This window comes from Scardinius erythrophthalmus, assembly GCF_964197995.2.
Source record: "Scardinius erythrophthalmus genome assembly, chromosome: 23".
Taxonomy (NCBI): domain Eukaryota; kingdom Metazoa; phylum Chordata; class Actinopteri; order Cypriniformes; family Leuciscidae; genus Scardinius; species Scardinius erythrophthalmus.
Genome location: NC_138243.1, coordinates 8,949,668 through 8,967,801, shown reverse-complemented (window position 1 = coordinate 8,967,801; position 18,134 = coordinate 8,949,668). Strand labels below are relative to the sequence as shown.

General features: G+C 38.4%; 1 protein-coding gene across 4 annotated transcripts in view; it reads right to left on the bottom strand.

Moving 5' to 3' along the window:
- strbp (spermatid perinuclear RNA binding protein) overlaps positions 1-17,010 on the bottom strand; it is a 104,167-nt gene extending 87,157 nt beyond the window's left edge. For 2 of the 4 annotated variants that reach the window (XM_081354591.1, XM_081354593.1), the window contains exon 1: positions 16,864-17,010. The gene's annotated coding sequence lies outside the window, so the exon portion shown is untranslated. Of the gene's footprint in view, positions 1-15,038; positions 15,202-16,863 lie in introns of those variants that run through there. The other 2 variants (XM_081354592.1, XM_081354594.1) reach the window with 2 other exon arrangements.
- Between the last annotated feature and the right edge of the window lie 1,124 nt (positions 17,011-18,134).

Sequence of the window (18,134 nt, the reverse complement as noted above, 5' to 3'; positions counted from 1 at the left end):
TTTACTAAGTACTGGAGCAAATTGCCACCACCCAAACAATTTGACCACAAAGTAAAATAACACTGAGAAATAAAAAAAAAGGGACTCAATACAACCAGCTAGGACTGGAATACGGATTCATTTAAATGCCTCTGATTCGCCAATGCATTCATATTTAATAAGATTAATGCTGCAGCCCTAAAGTACACACACACACATGCATTTGTTTTATGATGGAATTTTTGTATAGGGTTTCATATCAAGAATACATCACTGAAAGCCTGGTCTTTATTTATAACCCATACACTTATGACTTCAACACACCCACACACGCCCAGAACTGAGCAACATTACCAATTATCCTTAATGAAGAGACCGACAGTCATTATGGGGCTTTCAACAGCCGCTACAACCGTTCTGAGAACAGCGAATACGATCGGTGTCAGATAAGTGCAGTTCTGTCACAAAAGGACAATTCAGAGGGAATCACTTCCTACAATTACGTCTGGCAGCTTAATTCTCGCTACCATAACTCACACACATGCCATTGTGGGTTAAAAAGAACTGTTCAGTACTGTATTACGGCACAAAGGAACAAACGTGGCGGGGCGAACGTAATAACCCTCACTTGTCTTTATCAATATTCTGCTCACTCATTTATAGGCTAAACAGAGGGCTCCTTTCATCTATCTAATAGTGTGTGGCCAGCATACGCACCAGGCACTGTCTAATTGGTTAATTCTCCGTGGAGGCAAAGGGGTGATGACCATCAAGGCAGAACAAATCAAAGTGTCCTACACCCCCTCCTTCTTTCTCTTCATCTACCCTTCTCCTTTTCTTTCTATCTCTCTATATCGCTCATAAAAATCATCATGGTGATACACCACTGTGCTGGAAACCTCCCTTATTAAATTACACACACTATCAGATGGGGAAGCACTCTGCCTTCCAGTCTTTAATTGAATATCTATCTCAGCCATGACAAGGAAGTCAAATAGGAATTAATTGCTACATGCACTGTAAAAAGTGAACAGTTGGATCAACTTAAAAAAAATTACTTCAGTTGGTAACACCTAAAGAAATTAAGTTTTCTCAACTTAAATTATTGTGAAAAATGTTATAATTTAAGTTGAGTAAACTTAATTTTTTTAGGTGTTACCAATTGAAGTATTTTTTTTAAGTTGGTCCAGCTATTCACTTTTTACAGTGTGCAATAACACAAGTGGCCAGAGCGCTGTTCAAAACTTAGAGCTGCCTACCTAGAAAGAAAGCAAAAAAATAATCAAAATAAGAGGCAACGTAGCATGCATCCTTAATGATAATGCAATCCCACAATGCACTGCTTAAAAAACTCACTGATTTTATTCAATCTTGAAAAGTATTAATGTGTGTTATAACTCTAGTAGCTTTGTTATTTTGTGTACATGAGTTTTGATCCCACTGTGCTCTGTCAAGCCTAGATGTTTTTAACGCAAAAACCCATCCCGAACGCATGCCTCCTAGGATATTTGTCACACCATACAAATCTTATAATCTGCAAAATCTTATCAGACTAATAGAAACACAGGTGCTTCGAGAGAGGCAGTTAGTTTGTCTTACTGATAGAAACAAATGTGCATCCTAAAATACTCGAATAAGTTTAGACCAAATCCACTGAGGAATTTGTGTGTATTTGAGATTCTCTTGCAGAGGCAGACATCATCCTTGAACACAAGTTCTGCCTCATTCATCACTGCACATTAAAATGCATTTACAGTACATTACTATTTTACTATTCATACTAGGGTTGCCATACACTACCAGTACCAGTCAGTAAAAAAAAAAAAATAATTACTGGTTGTAATATTCAGTACACGCTGATAGATATTAGATACGTGATTAAAGGAAGGCTCTTCTCTTGCTTTCTGCTTATAACAATCTCAACACAAGTTTAGTTTTTTATGCAGCTAAATAGCCTACACTTCAAAGTTTCTGGATTGACAACCACATTTAAATCGACTGAATCGGAAACTGCAATGATAACCAACAGACGATACAACAACAAAAAATGACGTATACTTAATTGAACAGCTTTTGCTCTGGTACTAAAATTGGTACCGAGAACCGCAAAATTGGCAGGATAAAACCAGCAAATGTTTTAACCACCAGGCAACGAGTTTTGAATGAGAAAGCACAATAGGCAAGCAAAAACTTGTTACAATCTCTTGAAAAAAAGCTCCCAAATAATTGTTTTTATTTTAAATTCATGATCTGCACAGTAAACCACCGAATTTCAATTATTCCCAAGAGCATAAAAGACACTGTCCAATGTGTCCATGCGTTTCAATTCTGACCATTTAGAACTGTAAGACAATACTTTCCATAAAAGATTAGGATTTGTAAGATTAAATTATAAGAGAAACTGTTCCCAGGTCAGCGTTTAATTACTACGCTTGCCAAATTCAATAAATCAAAAGCAACAGCACATGGTTTCAAATCAACACTAATCATCTTTGGTTTTAAACACCTTTATAGCTTTATAATGCTAAATTTATTATTTTATAGCCTGTGTGGTGCATATAATGATTTGTTTAGAAATGCTGCTGTTTCATTGAATGTGTGTGTCTGTGTGTGTCCGTCTCAGGGAATGGTGACCCACTGTCTCTCTCTCTCTCTGACTCTCACATGCCTTACAAGGCCATTCCTTCCCTGTGTGTGCGTTAGATCTGGTTTCTGCTCATCGCTGGATCCATTTCCGCTGCTCCTGTCGGCACATCAGCTGCCTTAAAACCACATACGCACGCACGTCTACACAAACTGCCTGTTGACACAGTGCAGGGCACTTTTCCACTGCACACCCCCTCAGGAGCTCCAGTCCCACGGTGCCCTTCCTCCAGTATGCACTCACAACCAAATGCACACTTGTACCCAGCTCTTCACTTGCTCCCTTCGACCCCAAAACAGACAAACCATTTATCAGACAAGGGTCACACAATGTCACTCTGAGGTCTTTTGCAACAGTGCAGCTTACTAGATTGGAAAACTAACAATTATCTAGCAAATTGAGCATGGACCAGCGTTTCCTGCTATTAGTGCTGCCGCTTATAGATACAGCGTCATGCTAGAAAGATACATTTTATCTTAGTTGTAAGTTTGCAGTCAGAATGCAGTGCGATATAAAAGTTTGATTAAACACAAATTCAAAGACATGCCTTTCTTACGATTCATATAGTATGATTTATGAACAAATCACTTTAATGATCAAGTTTATTTAATGAATCATTTACATTTATTAATTTAGCAGACACTTTTATCCAAAGCGGCTTACAAACGAGAACAATAGAAGCAGTTCAACTAACAGTAGGACGACAATAGGCAAGTGCTATGACCCTTCCCTAATGCAGTGCATGTCATTTATTTTTTTAATAATAAAAAAATAGAATAGAAGAGAAAGTGCTAGTATTATTGGATCAAGTGCTTTAAAGGCCGCCTGAAATAAAAATGTAAGATTTTTTTAGCCTTTAGTATGAATATGTTAGCCTTAAGGTTATGAATAACCTGGTGTGTTCCAATCCAATGACAAAATTCGCATTTAGGAGATACAAGCATTTAAAACTTCTCACTTCCACTAAATTGATCACGGATTTTTATGACATCATCTTCTGTCCAATCAAATGCTCTCTAGAATCTAAAGCTCCGCCCCCTATGCTATAAATACCACCAGGCCAAAGTGACCGTTGATGCGTCACGGAGCAATATGGGTTGGAGATGTGAGTTCTGTTGCTCAAACGCTCGAGTTTTATTCCGTTTTCCAACGTTGGTTAAGAATGAAATGGCTAGAATTTATTCACACCTCTACTATTGAATCCAACGTATCATCAGCGCTCGGATTCGCTTCCATGGTGCCGTCAAGTACGACTTGCAGTCTGTGCGGTAAACTACACACTATTGGCTGTTTGAAAAGGGGAGGAGCCATTCAATATGTCCCGCCTTAGCTTCCTGTTTCAGTGAAAATGACGTCATCGCATCAAACAAAGCTGCGCGTTCCAAGGCACTTCAGTGGGCCTTTAATTATAAAAACATTCAAATGTTTCTATTTCTATAGTATAATAATATAGTAAAATAATTTTGTTTAAAGTTGCCTTCGTTTAGCCCAATTATGTACACTGTTGCACAGACATATGAAGGTCAGTTGTGCTCATGGGGTATCCGGGTCCGAGTCTGGCCTTGGTCTATCTTTTACCCGTCCCTCTTCACTCGTCCTGTACTTTTCTGTCAATTCCCCACTGTTGCCTAATAAAGGCATAAACCAAATAAATAAACAAATGATTAAACCAGCACAGATGTCTTTGTAGTTGCTTTGCTGTTTGCTAGATTCTGACTTTGCGCAATGTGCCAGTTCTTTTATGGGATTGTTCACCTCTCATTAGTCAGACAGAGTTAAATTCAGCGGCCAAGATGCAACCAAGTCACGGGCCAAAATCAGTTGGCACAGTGGGACGTAATGCCTGTAAACTGGTTGATATTCGATTATTGCCAAACCAGCAATAAACAATGTACAATGGGTAATGACCTCAAGAAACTTGTTTAAAATACTTCTCCTTTTGGAAAAAGGAAAGCTTCTTCTTCTCTGTTTGGTTCTCCCTTTCTCAAACACTCTCCCCAGAAAGGCTTTCTTTGTCATGCAAACAGCAGACAGTAAATCAGATGTCCTGATGGCGCAGTGGCAGACGGGTGCACAGGCTCAGGAGGAGGAAGCGGGCTTTGGCTTGAGTCGAGCTCAAATTCCCCCTCTGTTAGCAATGTCAGCTTTTCCCATCTGCAAGAGAGCAGGCCAAGAATAGCTCCGATCGGCTGGAGAGCGATGGAGGGAAAAAAGGTGAAAGAGTGAGAGAACAAGGGAGAAAGATGGAGAAACACTTCATCAGCTGAATATCACCTCATTCTGTCAAACGGCCAATATTCTGCAAGTCTATTAGGCACTATATTGGCATTTAATAGAAGAATATACAGGCAAAAATCCCAATACATAAATTTCTTAGTTTTTAAGTAATTTTATATGCATGCATAGCTATTTATAGCTGGAAAAAAACAAACATGCACAATATTTAATTGTTTTCTACATTGATAATAAGAAATGTTTTTTATTGATCATCAAATCATTTTAGACTGAGGATCATGTCACACTAATGATAGTGTGATGATCAACGTACCAGTAATGATGCTGAAAATTCAGCTTTGATCACAGGAATAAATTACATTTTAAAATATATATATTAGAAAACAGTTATTTTAAATTGTAATAATATTTAAGAATATTACTTTTATTACTAGGCCTATATTTTGGTCATAAATGCAGCCTTCGTGAACATTTCATAAAACTTACAACAAAAATCTGATTTTGCATGATAGTGTAGAGTGTGTGAATTAAAAAAAAAACCTAATTGCACTAAAAAGAATCCCAAAACATACATTCTCAATATCAACTTACTAAAACTCTAGCAGGCAAAGTGAAGTAATCACTAGAAATTAAATGTATCCATTTCAAATAAGATAAATGAGCTGAGAAGACGTGTTTAAATCCAGCTAGAGTCTGTGGTGTCGGACAAAGAGGCAGAGCGAGTTATGAGAGATTACATAGACAAACAATTTCTTTTTATTCGGAACAACATGCACCAATTAATTGTGCACAATGAGACCAGGAACATGCATTAAGAAATTAAACAAGGCCCATTCTGATTTGATGTTGATTTTAAGATTAAGACTGAATGTGGAGGAATGTCAATAAAGCCATAAAGAGAAAGAAAAATCCATTCTCAGGTTTATTATGCCCCTCTAAATCTCCACAGACAGCCGGTGTGACCTAACGATGCTGAAAGTCAGCTACATCTGCCACCGTTGACTCCCTCTGCCCTCAGGAAATGCCACACACACAACTCTTAAACGATTATTCAAGTGCTAAATCCTTGCAACAGGCCGTGAGAGTCAAATTAAGGCCTCTAGGGCCGATGTGGGCCATAACCGAGAGACTTAAGGCCCGTTCACAACAAGAACGATAACTATAAAGATAACTATATTAGCATCCACACCAGCGGACGATATCGTTCTGGCGCGTGTTTGTCTGCCGCTTTAAATGCTCGAGCTCGTGACAGCAGGATGCATTCTGATTGGCTGTCTATGTTTTTATCCTTCATCAGCTGGATAAAATCATTCTGAAAGGGATTACAAAGATATCGTTTTTCTGTGCCGTTATAGTTAGCTGTGGTGTGAACTATTCTTAAATATTGAGAATGATTTTTAGTAGTTATCGTCCTCGGTGTGAACGGGCCTTAAGCCTGGGAGAAACAAAGACAAAGAGCAACCTGAGACATTCGCACTTTGACCTCCCGACCCGAGCATCTGTCATCTCTTCAGACAGGTCTATATTTCTGTTCTGTCCTCTATGATATGACCCCATAACATCTTGGGGAAGAAGGCAGACAGACTGTGCGACATCTGTCTCGTATGTCACACTGTACAGAGGAGATTTTAAACCAACAATATTTTAGACCAGTGGTTCTCAAACTAGTTTGGCCATGGGACCCACAATAACTCATGGATATGCAAATCCCTCCCAGCAAACACACAACGTACCACACTAATAGTAATAGTTAGGGATGCACTGATATGAACATTTCGGTCGTAACCGATCATTTTTATTTCAAAGCCGATAAATCTAAACCCAAATGTTGATATAAGTTTTGAGAGCCTAATTACAAAAACAATAGTCTCACCATTAAAAGCCATGTCCCAAGCACACAACTATATAATGTTCTCATTATAATTTTATATAGCCAGATCTGAGAGATCATGCGCTGCATGTTACATTTAACCATATTTTTCTTTTTGAAGTAATTTCAATCATATTTCAAGCCATTCAAAACCATCATGTTAATCAGTGCACATCTGAAGGGAATAATCCATTATTTATCGGCTTTAATATATCGGCCAAATTGTCTTATTGGACCGATAACATTAAAAATGAACATATATCGGATAATACCGATATGTGGCCGATATATCCTGCTGCATCCCTATAGTAGTAATATATTGGTATTTTTTGGGACATAGTAACTACAACGTTGCATGCTCATATTTTAACCGCAAAAACACTGTGAACCAACCCTTAAAACTTTTAACTTGAGTGCCCTGTTTATAGAGTACAATGTCATGCGCGAGAGACGCTGCAAAAAATGCAAAGGCAACAGTCAAACACGTTTGTCTAAAGCATTTCCATAGAAAACTAAGTCAAAATAGTGCAGTGGAATAGAAAAGGCACATTCTGTCTGACAGAAGAGCAAAGTCTTTGCAGAAGAGTCAACAGCTGTCAAGCACGTCTTTCAAGCAACGACATACTTAAAACGGAAACGTTTTTTCTTTGTGTTTTCGTGTACAGACGACAACGTTGTCAAGACAATGTCACTTTGTAAAGAAACACTACGCCCCTATAGACTGAACAAGTAATATAGGCTACAGCTACATGTGCATGACATCACAGTTTTCACAAATTACGTTTAAGACGATTACGTTTTCAAACACGTGCACTTTGACACCCGTTGTTTGTTTGTTTTAGTTTGCGTTTTAAGGTCACGAAAATGCTGTTGTTGTGTGAATGAAAGGCCAAAATTAATTAGAAAGGTTTCAGTTTTTAGTTGAAAACGGTGTCGTGTAAACGGCCCCTAAATTTTGTTCTTTGACTACACACTCTGGGTCACTGGTTGAAAAACACAGTTTTAGACTCCATAACCAACATCTTACGGTCAACACAATGAACATCACCAGATAACACACACCGCAGTTTATATATGTGTTTTCATGCTTTTGTTTTGGCACAAACAACTTGGTTGGACCCGCACAGAAATGAAAAATAAATAAGTTTCAACTTGTCTCTCTCTCTCTCGCTCTCTCTCTCAAGGGAATTCAGTCCTTACAAAACAAGTGCAATCTTTCGCATTTCAACCTGAGGCAATATGTGATAGCCACAAGCTATTTTCAGACAATGTGCCAAGCAATTTCCAAAGCATTTCAGATGCTGGGCTCACAGCAGCGTGTGTCGTGGAGAGAGAACAGTGTGTGCATGTGTGTGTGAGGGACGGAAGCGACGCATGAGCTGATCGCATGAGGAAAAAAGCATCACAGTTATGCTCTTTGTTCTTGTGAAAGGAAAGTGGATATTCAGGATCTATAGATCACACATAGATGAAGTCAAACATAACTTCACCATACTTGTGTAGCCTAACAAGTTAACATTAGGAGGAAGTAAAAACAGATTTATGCAGCCTACACCTTCACAAAAATTTAACCATGGTATTTCTGTAAAAGTATTAGTTACTCCAGTTGTAAAATTGTGGTAACTTATCCAAAATAATACAAATAAGTGATATAACAGAATTCTGAATATACAACAAAATTCATGGTTTTACAGTAGTATGGTATTTTGGCAGGCTAAAGCCTTTGGTTACCACACTTTTTGGTCAATGAATTGCCATGAATTTCCATAATTGTTCCAGTGGTTCATGGATGTACTGTACTATTTAATAATAATACCACTATTAATAATAATACTTTTATGGAGATTTTATTGCTAACTAGCCTAAATATTATTATAAATATATTAACTACATCTAAATAGTTTATTATGTAAGGGCAAAGTCCTTTTAGGCAAGTCGTGCCACTCGGCCGCCATCTTGGCAACGCCTCCGGGCAGCTATTTCGGACTAACAAGACCAGGCTCCTATCTAAATGAATGGGCAGAGAGTCAGAACTGCACTTTCACTGGTCACTGGGACATAAAAACTGCATGTATAGAAACAGCAGTAAAATATGATAAAAATCGCTGAAAAAGTTTGATGACTTTGCCCCAAAATAAGGTTTAAAATGCCTTTTCCCCCACAGGTTATACCTTTACTACGCATGCGCAAGGGTTCACGTTCAGGACACCAAACTTCATTTACGTCTCTATCCAGAATGCCGGTGTTGTGCCAAGCACTTAAGCAATTATATGTATTTAAATGTCTGAAACCTAAAATAAACATTATGTGGTTAAAACACTGAACAGTTGTGATAGAGCCTATGACAAGCGCTGAGCGCGTCCGTCTTTGGCTCAGCGGCAGCCACAGCGCGAAAGCACAGGTTGAATATGGCAGTTATGTCACGTCACTGTACATTCGCTCCTTAGTGGTCAGCTGCTGACTGTTAAACGCAGATGATTGGCTTTCCAGCGGGAGGGGCGGGACATGTGCATACAACCGCCATCTTTGCCGTTACGGGTTTTCCTTATATAGTTGTATTGAGGATTGAGGAAGTGGCATGTCTCATATAAATTGTCTCTGGTAAGGGATAATGTACAGAGAGGCGGTCGTTATAGCGAATAACAACCCCGACAGGCTGAACAGGACCCCGACGCGAAGCGGAGTGGTCTTGAATCAGCCTGAAGGGGTTGTTATTCGCTATAACGGCCGCCTCTCTATACATTATCCCGCTTATTACATGGCTACCTACAAAATAAATAAATAATTTGACACGAATTATTGATTTAAAAAGGAGTTTATTGATTTAAAAACGAATGTATTGCTTCCGCCAAAGAAAGTCCGTTCTGCGTCCATAGCAACGCGCTGTTTTTCATGGCAACGGTCAGTTATACTTCGCAGCGGTCTGTTATCAAGAAATAACAGACCGCATTGTACATTAGAATTCAACCAAGCCATGTAATAATTAGGGGTTCAAGCACGAAGTGCTGAAACCCTATTGTAATTGTACTGATTTTTATTATTATTATTATTATTATTATTATTATTTTCCCCTTAAACGCATCGTGCAGACCAAACCGTAAGAGCTGGAACCTTGAAACTTGGCCAAATGGTAGTCCTCAATTTGGGGAGAACCTATAAAAGTATGACCCCGATTGGCCCATAGGTGGCGCTATAGCAACCAAAAGCGCAAAACTGCTCATAACTACTAGACCGTATGTCGTAGACTCAAGTGTCTTATATCATTGGAAAGCTGGACGCCTGACGAACAAAACGTATATCTCCGATTTCATTTCCGCCATGATAGATTTTCCGCCATTTTGAATTTTGTCAAAAACCTACTTTTGCGAACTAGTCCTAGGTTTTTCGCCCGATCGGAACCAATCCAGTGCAGAAATGTTCTCTTGAGTCTGAATATCAAAAACTATCGAAAAAAAGTTGAAATTTCGATTCACGGACGCTAAGGGGCGCCAAAACGTACGTCGTGGGCAGGGCCTATTTTACTAAAATGGCTATAACTCCAGAAGTAAATGAGGTATCTTCACCAAACTTGGTACACATGTGTAAGAGGTCAATCTGAGGTCACAGTAAAAAAACCGCGGCGATTGGCCACATGGTGGCGCTATAACATGAAAAAAACATAAAACAGGCTATAACCACCTGACCGTTAGTCCGATTGACTTGAAAATTGGTATGCAGTGTCTTGGTCCAAGGTGCCATGTATGTGTATGAGGACATTGGCGTATCTCAAAAAACATGGCCGCCATCGGCCAATGAAATTTGAGCACCTATTAGACAAGGTTAACGGAGGCCGATCGGAACGAAACTCGATGGGCATGTTCGACTCAAGGCCCTAGAGGTCTGTAAGAATTTTGAAAGAAATCGGCCACTAGTTGGCGCTAACGAGTTTTATGGCTCTGTAATCACGTGGTGTTACAAATATCCACACAATATGCATATCATTTGATAGATCTCCTCATCCTGAACAACTTTGCCTCAAGAACCATTGCTGTCAATCAAACCGTTCATTAAATATTCGCAAACATGTTAAAAACCTACTTTTGCGAACTAGTCCTAGGTTTTTCGCCCGATCGGAACCAGACCAGTCTAGGACAATTCTCTGGACTCTCTAGATCAAAAACTATCAAAAAAAAGTTGAACTTTTGCATTTGGATGGCTCTAATAGGGTCATTTATAAAATGGGCGTGTCAAAATACATTAAAAAGCCTATAAATCCTAAATAAAAACTCAGAACTTCACAAAAAGTGGTCAGCATATGTGACATAACATCATTAACAAGCATGAAAAATTCTATGGAGATCGGACGATAGGTGGCGCTATAACTGTTAAAAAGCTTTAAAATCATATATTTCCTATGGTAAACTGCCTGTATTGGCTGTAAATGGTCTTTTCCATCTCTGATCATATAATTTTCATATCATAATGTTCAAAACTAGTGCAATACAATTCTCTGGACTCACTAGATCAATAATTGTCAGAAAAAGTTGAACTACTTCATTTGGATAGCTATAATAGGTTCACTTCAAAATCTGGCCTTTACCAAGTGTCCCCGAAAGCCTATATCTCTTTAATCAATGCTCAGACCTTCTTAAAAACAAGTCAGAACGTGTGAAATATCACCCTGAACAAGCATGAAAATTTTCAGACAGATCGGACAAAATTTGCCTCTATAACAGTTAAAAAGGTGAAAATGATATGAATTAATGGCATGTTAAGCCAATAAGTGGTATTTTACTGCCCCCCGCTGTTTAAAATAGTCATTTTCTCATATTGGTATTGGTATCAGCCATGGTAAATCATGATAAATGATGGTGTGTGTGTGTGTGTGTGTGTGTGTGTGTGTGTGTGTGTGTGTGTGTGTGTGTGTGTGTGTGTGTGTGTGTGTGGTAAAAATATAACAAAGGTTTTATTTTCCAACATGAAAACAAACATAACAGAGTGCTAGTGCACAAACAATAACCGACAATGATAATGGATGAGAGGGGAACTTAAATACACAGATCAAGACAAGGACAACAGGTGACGGTTATGATGATGAGGAGCAGGTGATGATGAGGAGGGTGATGAGGAGCAGGTGCAGGTGATGACGACAGATAGTGAATGTGATGAAGACAGAAGGTGAATGTGATGAAGGTGAATGTGACACCAATATCACTAAAACATTGTGTGTGTGTGTGTGTGTGTGTGTGTGTGTGTGTGTGTGTGTAGCATTATTGTGTGTAGCATATGTAGCAAGTATGCATTATTGAGTTAACATGGAAACACTGGTTTGCTTTAGTGCAGAAAACTGGTCAAAATCATGAGGTTTAAAGTGAAAGTGAGCCAATAAGTGGTCTTCTACTGCCCTCTGCTGGCCATTCTACTTATTAATTAAATTTTTCCACATGTGCTTGCATTTATACTTGAATACACACTAAAAATCACTTATATAGCAATAACTATTATAACACAATCATATTTTGTCAGTGTTAATCACTTTATTTGCACTGACACTTCAAATAATTGCTAGTAATGTGGTAAATCATGGTAAATCATGGTTAACTATGCTGTGTGTGTGTGTCTGTGTGTGTGTGTGTGTGTGTGTGTGTGTGTGTGTGTGTGTGTGTGTGTGTGTGTGTGTGTGTGTGTGTGTGTGTGTGTGTGTGTGTGTGTGTGTGTGTGTAAGCATGCATTGAGTTAACATGGATAAACTGGTTTGCTTTAGTGCAGAAAACTGGTTTAAAGTGAAAGTGAGCCAATAAGTGGTCTTCTACTGCCCTCTGCTGGCCATTCTACTTATTAATGAAATATTTCAACATGTGCTTGCATTCATACTTGAATACACACTAAAAAAATCACTTATATAGCAATAACTTTTATAACACAATCATATTTTGTCAGTGTTAATCACTTTATTTGCACTGACACTTCAAATAATTGCTAGTAATGTGATAAATCAGGCTAGAAACATGGTAAATCAAAGTAAATAATACTAGATTGTCGTTTATCTCCTGGTAAATAATACTAGAACGTGGTATATCATGGTAAATCATGGTTAACTAAACTGTGTGTGTATGTGTGTGTGTGTGTGTGTGTGTGTGTGTGTGTGTGTGTGTGTGTGTGTGTGTGTGTGTGTGTGTGTGTGTAAGCATGCATTGAGTTAACATGGATAAACTGGTTTGCTTTAGTGCAGAAAACTGGTTTAAAGTGAAAGTGAGCCAATAAGTGGTCTTCTAGTGCCCTCTGCTGGCCATTCTACTCAATAATGAAATATTTTAAGTCAAGTCAAGTCAAGTCAAGTATATTTGTATAGCGCTTTTCACAATACAGATTGTATCAAAGCAGCTTCACAGTATTAAATTAAAATAATACAACAAGGTTTGTTTCTAGTGGAATTTATTGATAAAATCAAATTAGATATCCCCAGAATATCCCCAACTGAGCAAGCCAAAGGCAACAGTGGCAAGGAACCGAAAAACTCCATCAAGTGACCTAATAGTGTCCTAAAACTCCATCAGGTGACCCAATGGAGAAAAAAAAAACCTTGGGAGAACCCAGGCTCAGTCGGGGGCCAGTTCTCCTCTGGCGTTTATTAACTAGAGGCCGGATTGTAATTTGAACTGTAAGATTAAAAATATTATATGAATGCCTGGCTGAAGAGATGCGACTTTAATCTAGTTTTAAACTGGGAGAGCGAGTCTGAGCAACGAACAGTATCAGGAAGGCTATTCCAGAGTTTTGGAGCTTTTACATGTGCTTTTGCATTCATACTTGGACACACACTAAAAATCACGTATATAACTAACTATTATAACACAATAATATTTTGTCAGTGTTCATCACCTCATTTGCACTGACACTTCACATAATTGCTAGTAATGTGGTTAATCATGCTAGAAACATTGTAAATCATAGTAAATAATACTGAAATGAGGTGTATCAAGGTAAATCATGCTAGAATCCTAATAAATCATTCTGGAACATGGTATATGATAGTAAATCATGCTAGAATCATATTAAATAATTCTAGAATGTGGCAAATCGTTGTGGGAGGAGCCTATTTTACTCAAATGGCTATAACTCAAGAAGTAAATGAGATATCTTCACCAAACTCAGTACACATGTGTATGGGTTCAATTTGAGGTCACAGTAAACAATTTTATGGAGATCGGACCATAGGTGGCGCTATAACTGTTAAAAAGCTTTAAAACCATATATATCCCATGGCAAATTGCCTGTATTGGCTGTAAATGGTCTTTTCCATCTATTATGTCAGTGGTTACATGCTTGCTAAATAAATCTTAATAACTTTTGATGCTTTTGTGCTTAAATGCCTTAAAGGCCTTAACTGCTTGAACCCCGATAAATGCTGCTTGCAGCTTTAATTATCTTTATATTTGTATTAATACATAAACGTCCATGACTCGTGATACTTCCAGGTTTTTCATGGTTGTTACCGTGTAACTTTAGGCTAACGTTAAATATATGTAAGAAAAAACAACAATATTTTGGAGAGTATTTTAACCAAATAGAGAGAACGATACTTCCCACATGTAGTCCCATGTCTGCTATTCGTCTATTAAAGTAAGATTCTGCCCCTTGAATCAATTCTTCAGTTTACTCTAATCAGTTACCTCATCTGTTCTAGGCTCATTATGACAATTTTTGGTTCAAATGAATCGGTCAGCTATTGACTCCAGAACCGTTCGGAACGATTCAATTCGATTCGCAGGTGTATCGTACCAAACGGTAAAGTGAACCGAATCAATAGATTCATTGAAAGATCCGACTCACAAGAACAATTCGTTCGCGTCGCTATCACAGAATAGACCGTGAAACTGCGGAAGTCTCTCTACAAGACACCTGCTGCAAGATGATTATCAACCTTTACTTAACCGCCTCTACATGACTGTGTCTGTAGGAAAAAGATAACAAAACAAACCCACAGTACTACTAACCATCTTTGCCACATAACGTTACATTCACCGCACTGACACAGGTTAACTGAGACAAATAAAACAACAACGTTTCAGTTTCTTACAACATTCAAAACAAGAATCACGTGCAGTTAATAAAACAACATCCAGCAAGCATGTGTTTGCTAACACATCTAAACGAGGGAGTGGGAAGCTCTTTCCAGAGTTGGAGAAAGAGAAAGCAACTTTTTAAATGGAACTTGTCGCAACCGTTGAGCCAAACGAGAGTCTCAAACGCGCTTAAACGCGAACCTCCAGGGCTGGAGGAGAAAAAGCCGCAAACACGAGCTCAGAAAGACTCAGAAGCGCTACTTACTGGTGAAAGACGAAATGTTAAATAATCCAAGAGTATCCTGAATGTGTAGGAGTCGAGGTTCAGACTAATATCGTGGTGTCAGCGGGACTCGCTCTTCTCCGCCTGCTGCCTCACTCACGCGCACTCAGATGAATGAGGAACGCGCAGAAGCGTGCACGAGCTCAATTCATTATTCACGCGGAGGACAGTGAAACTGCCCAAGTTTCCCAACATCGATCTCGATCTGAAAATATTTACGGGATCATTTTAGTGGAGTTTTTGACTTGCTATCAAACTGCATGCAAATGCCCTATAAGGTAGGAAACCTACTCATATTTAACACCAAACCTTTACTGTTTACCCCCGAGTAAGAAAAATAGGCTATTTAAAATCAAACACGATAAATATAGCGAAACAAACAGGACAAGATGTTTTAGATGTTTTCATGAAAATAAATTAATGATAAATGGGAGAAGAAAAAAGAACTGACCCCCGAATATTTGACATTTTTTTGGAATTACACGAACACACATACTCACTGTAAAAAATATTGTTGGTTTAACTTAAAAAGGTAAGTTACATGGTTGCTTTAAAATTGAAAATTTGAGTTAGGATATTGGTTTAATAAATAGAAACTCAAAATATTATGTTATCTGAACCACACTAATTGTCTAAGTTGATTTGACAAATGCTAAAAAGTTGTGATAAATCATGAAAATATTTTTTACAGTGAGGATAGGCCTACAAGAGGACTAAATGTCCTGGTGTAAAAGACCCCTATTATTTTCTCTTAATAGGCTATATTATATAACAACAAAACCACTGCATCATTTTCCGAAATACTGCAACAAACAGTTTTGAATAAGTTGTGAGAAACTGGATGTGGTGAATATGCAAAGTGTTTCCATATTGATGGCTCCTGCACAATGCAGATTTGTGAAATATATAGGCCAACACAAACTAAAAGAGGCTGGCTATCCATAAGGCCCTAAAAGCAGAATAATACAAATCTTATTTTACAAAAACGTAAGATTTTATGAAATGCCAAACAGGAATCAAATAGAAAACGGAACACTTCGGTCACAGTTGTTACTCCATTAAATTTTTTATTTTTATTAAAAAAAAAATAGGCTACATTAAGAAAGAATTGAAATATAGCTAAAAGGTGGCCTGCTTTACCTTAATCTAGAATAATTATTTAAGGTCAGATTTGCCCCATGGTTCACAGGTGATGCAGTAACAGTTTCTAAAGGACAATAGAAACGGTTAATGCAAACAAACCATCTCTTCACACACTTGATGGCACGCTCACAGCAAAATTGGGCTACACAAATTAACAGCCAAAGTTTATATTGGGTAAGCGACTGATTCCTTCGCCTCAATTAAAATAGTCTCACATAACAAGCCAGTGTTTGTTTCTCTCCTCCAGCCCCAGATACAGCCTAATAAATTATTCAACTACAGCAGATGCACCAGCACAACCTCAATATACCCAAATGCAGCATCTGAAAGCGCGAGGTGAAGTTAAATGCACGCGCGTGCATGTAATTCGTCCATTTGAAAGCCGATACAAAACCCATCGTCCGAGAAGCGACTGCACCGCCGTGCCTGAAAGCATCAAAGAAAGACACGAAGGCATTTGCAGGTAAAACTACGAATAGATGTGCTTGGATCCGCAGATACTGTACATTAACTAATAACAGCAGCACATATGCGGATAGACACAGATGATGTCCTTCATGAACACATGAAACAGTCATCGCAACAACACGATACGCTTTAAAACCATATGCGTGTTTCTATCGGCATGGTAGGGTTTTAAAGCGTCCTGAACGAGATGAATTACCGTGGTCTCGTTGGCCGTAATCCCCCGCTGGACCGATATACCTCCAGTCAAGTGTTTCTTTCTCCGGCTGTCTCTCTCTTTCTGCTTTCCAACTGTCTCAAGTATTTGGACCACGGGCGCGTTCACGTCATGATATGCGCGTGCTCTAATTGGAGGGCTGCTGCTCTGCAATAACTGATACAGTGTTACACTGTTTCACCTGGCGAAACATCTGACTGTCTTACAGTGTTATCTTTCGAATTATTGAGCCTCGAGGCTAAGTTTATCTGGGACTTGTGTTCTGGAAAATATCCAAATTGGAAGAGCCCAGACCATTTTGTCATTGCACCTATTTTTATCAAATATTATCAGCTCATGATTAGTTATTACAGAGCTTACTCAAAGAATCCTGCAGAGATAACCTGAGGTAAAATATGTTTAGATAGATAGATAGATAGATAGATAGATAGATAGATAGATAGATAAATAGATAGATAGATAGATAGATAGATAGATAGATAGATAGATAGATAGATAGATAGATAGATAGATAGATAGATAGATAGATAGATAGATAGATAGATAGATAGATAGATAGATAGATAGATAGATAGATAGATAGATAGATAGATAGATTTGAAACACCTTTAATCTTGTAATGTAATTTGAAACACCATGTATTGAACTTCACCACTTTTGAAATAATTGACTGAAATATAAAATACATTTGTGATTTATAAGTCACCATCATCTTCTCGCAGCCTCCTCAGATTGGACGAGAGGTCTCAGATTCGCTCTTCTTTTGTTGCTGGGCATATATAATATAGCTCATCTTGTCAAATAGCTACATAACAATCCAGCAAGGTGAGTCTGATTGACGAGATACAATGTGACTTCAATGTTTATCAATCGGCTCCCAGACAAGCGCATGAATCTGTTCCACGCAGAGCTGAACTGTATAATCCAATCAAGGGTATGAAAACAGGTATGTGTGGAGTGACAGTAATTCAGTGCTGTGATTGTTGTAGCATGGAAGCCAAGGCCACAAGGAATGCAGAATACTCCGGCTCTCAGAGAAACACCTCTATGGCAGTTTCAAAGCAAGGCCGAACACATTAGTCTGGTCTCTCCTGTAGAACAACATGCCAGGAACACAATCTCCACACACACACACACAGCTCAACGGTGTTTAAATTCCTGTTCATTTTAAGGGTGTGTTTGTGTGAAACTCTGCTTACACACCAAAACAACAGGGCATACTGTCCTGAAAGGACAAATACTCTTTTCTATGT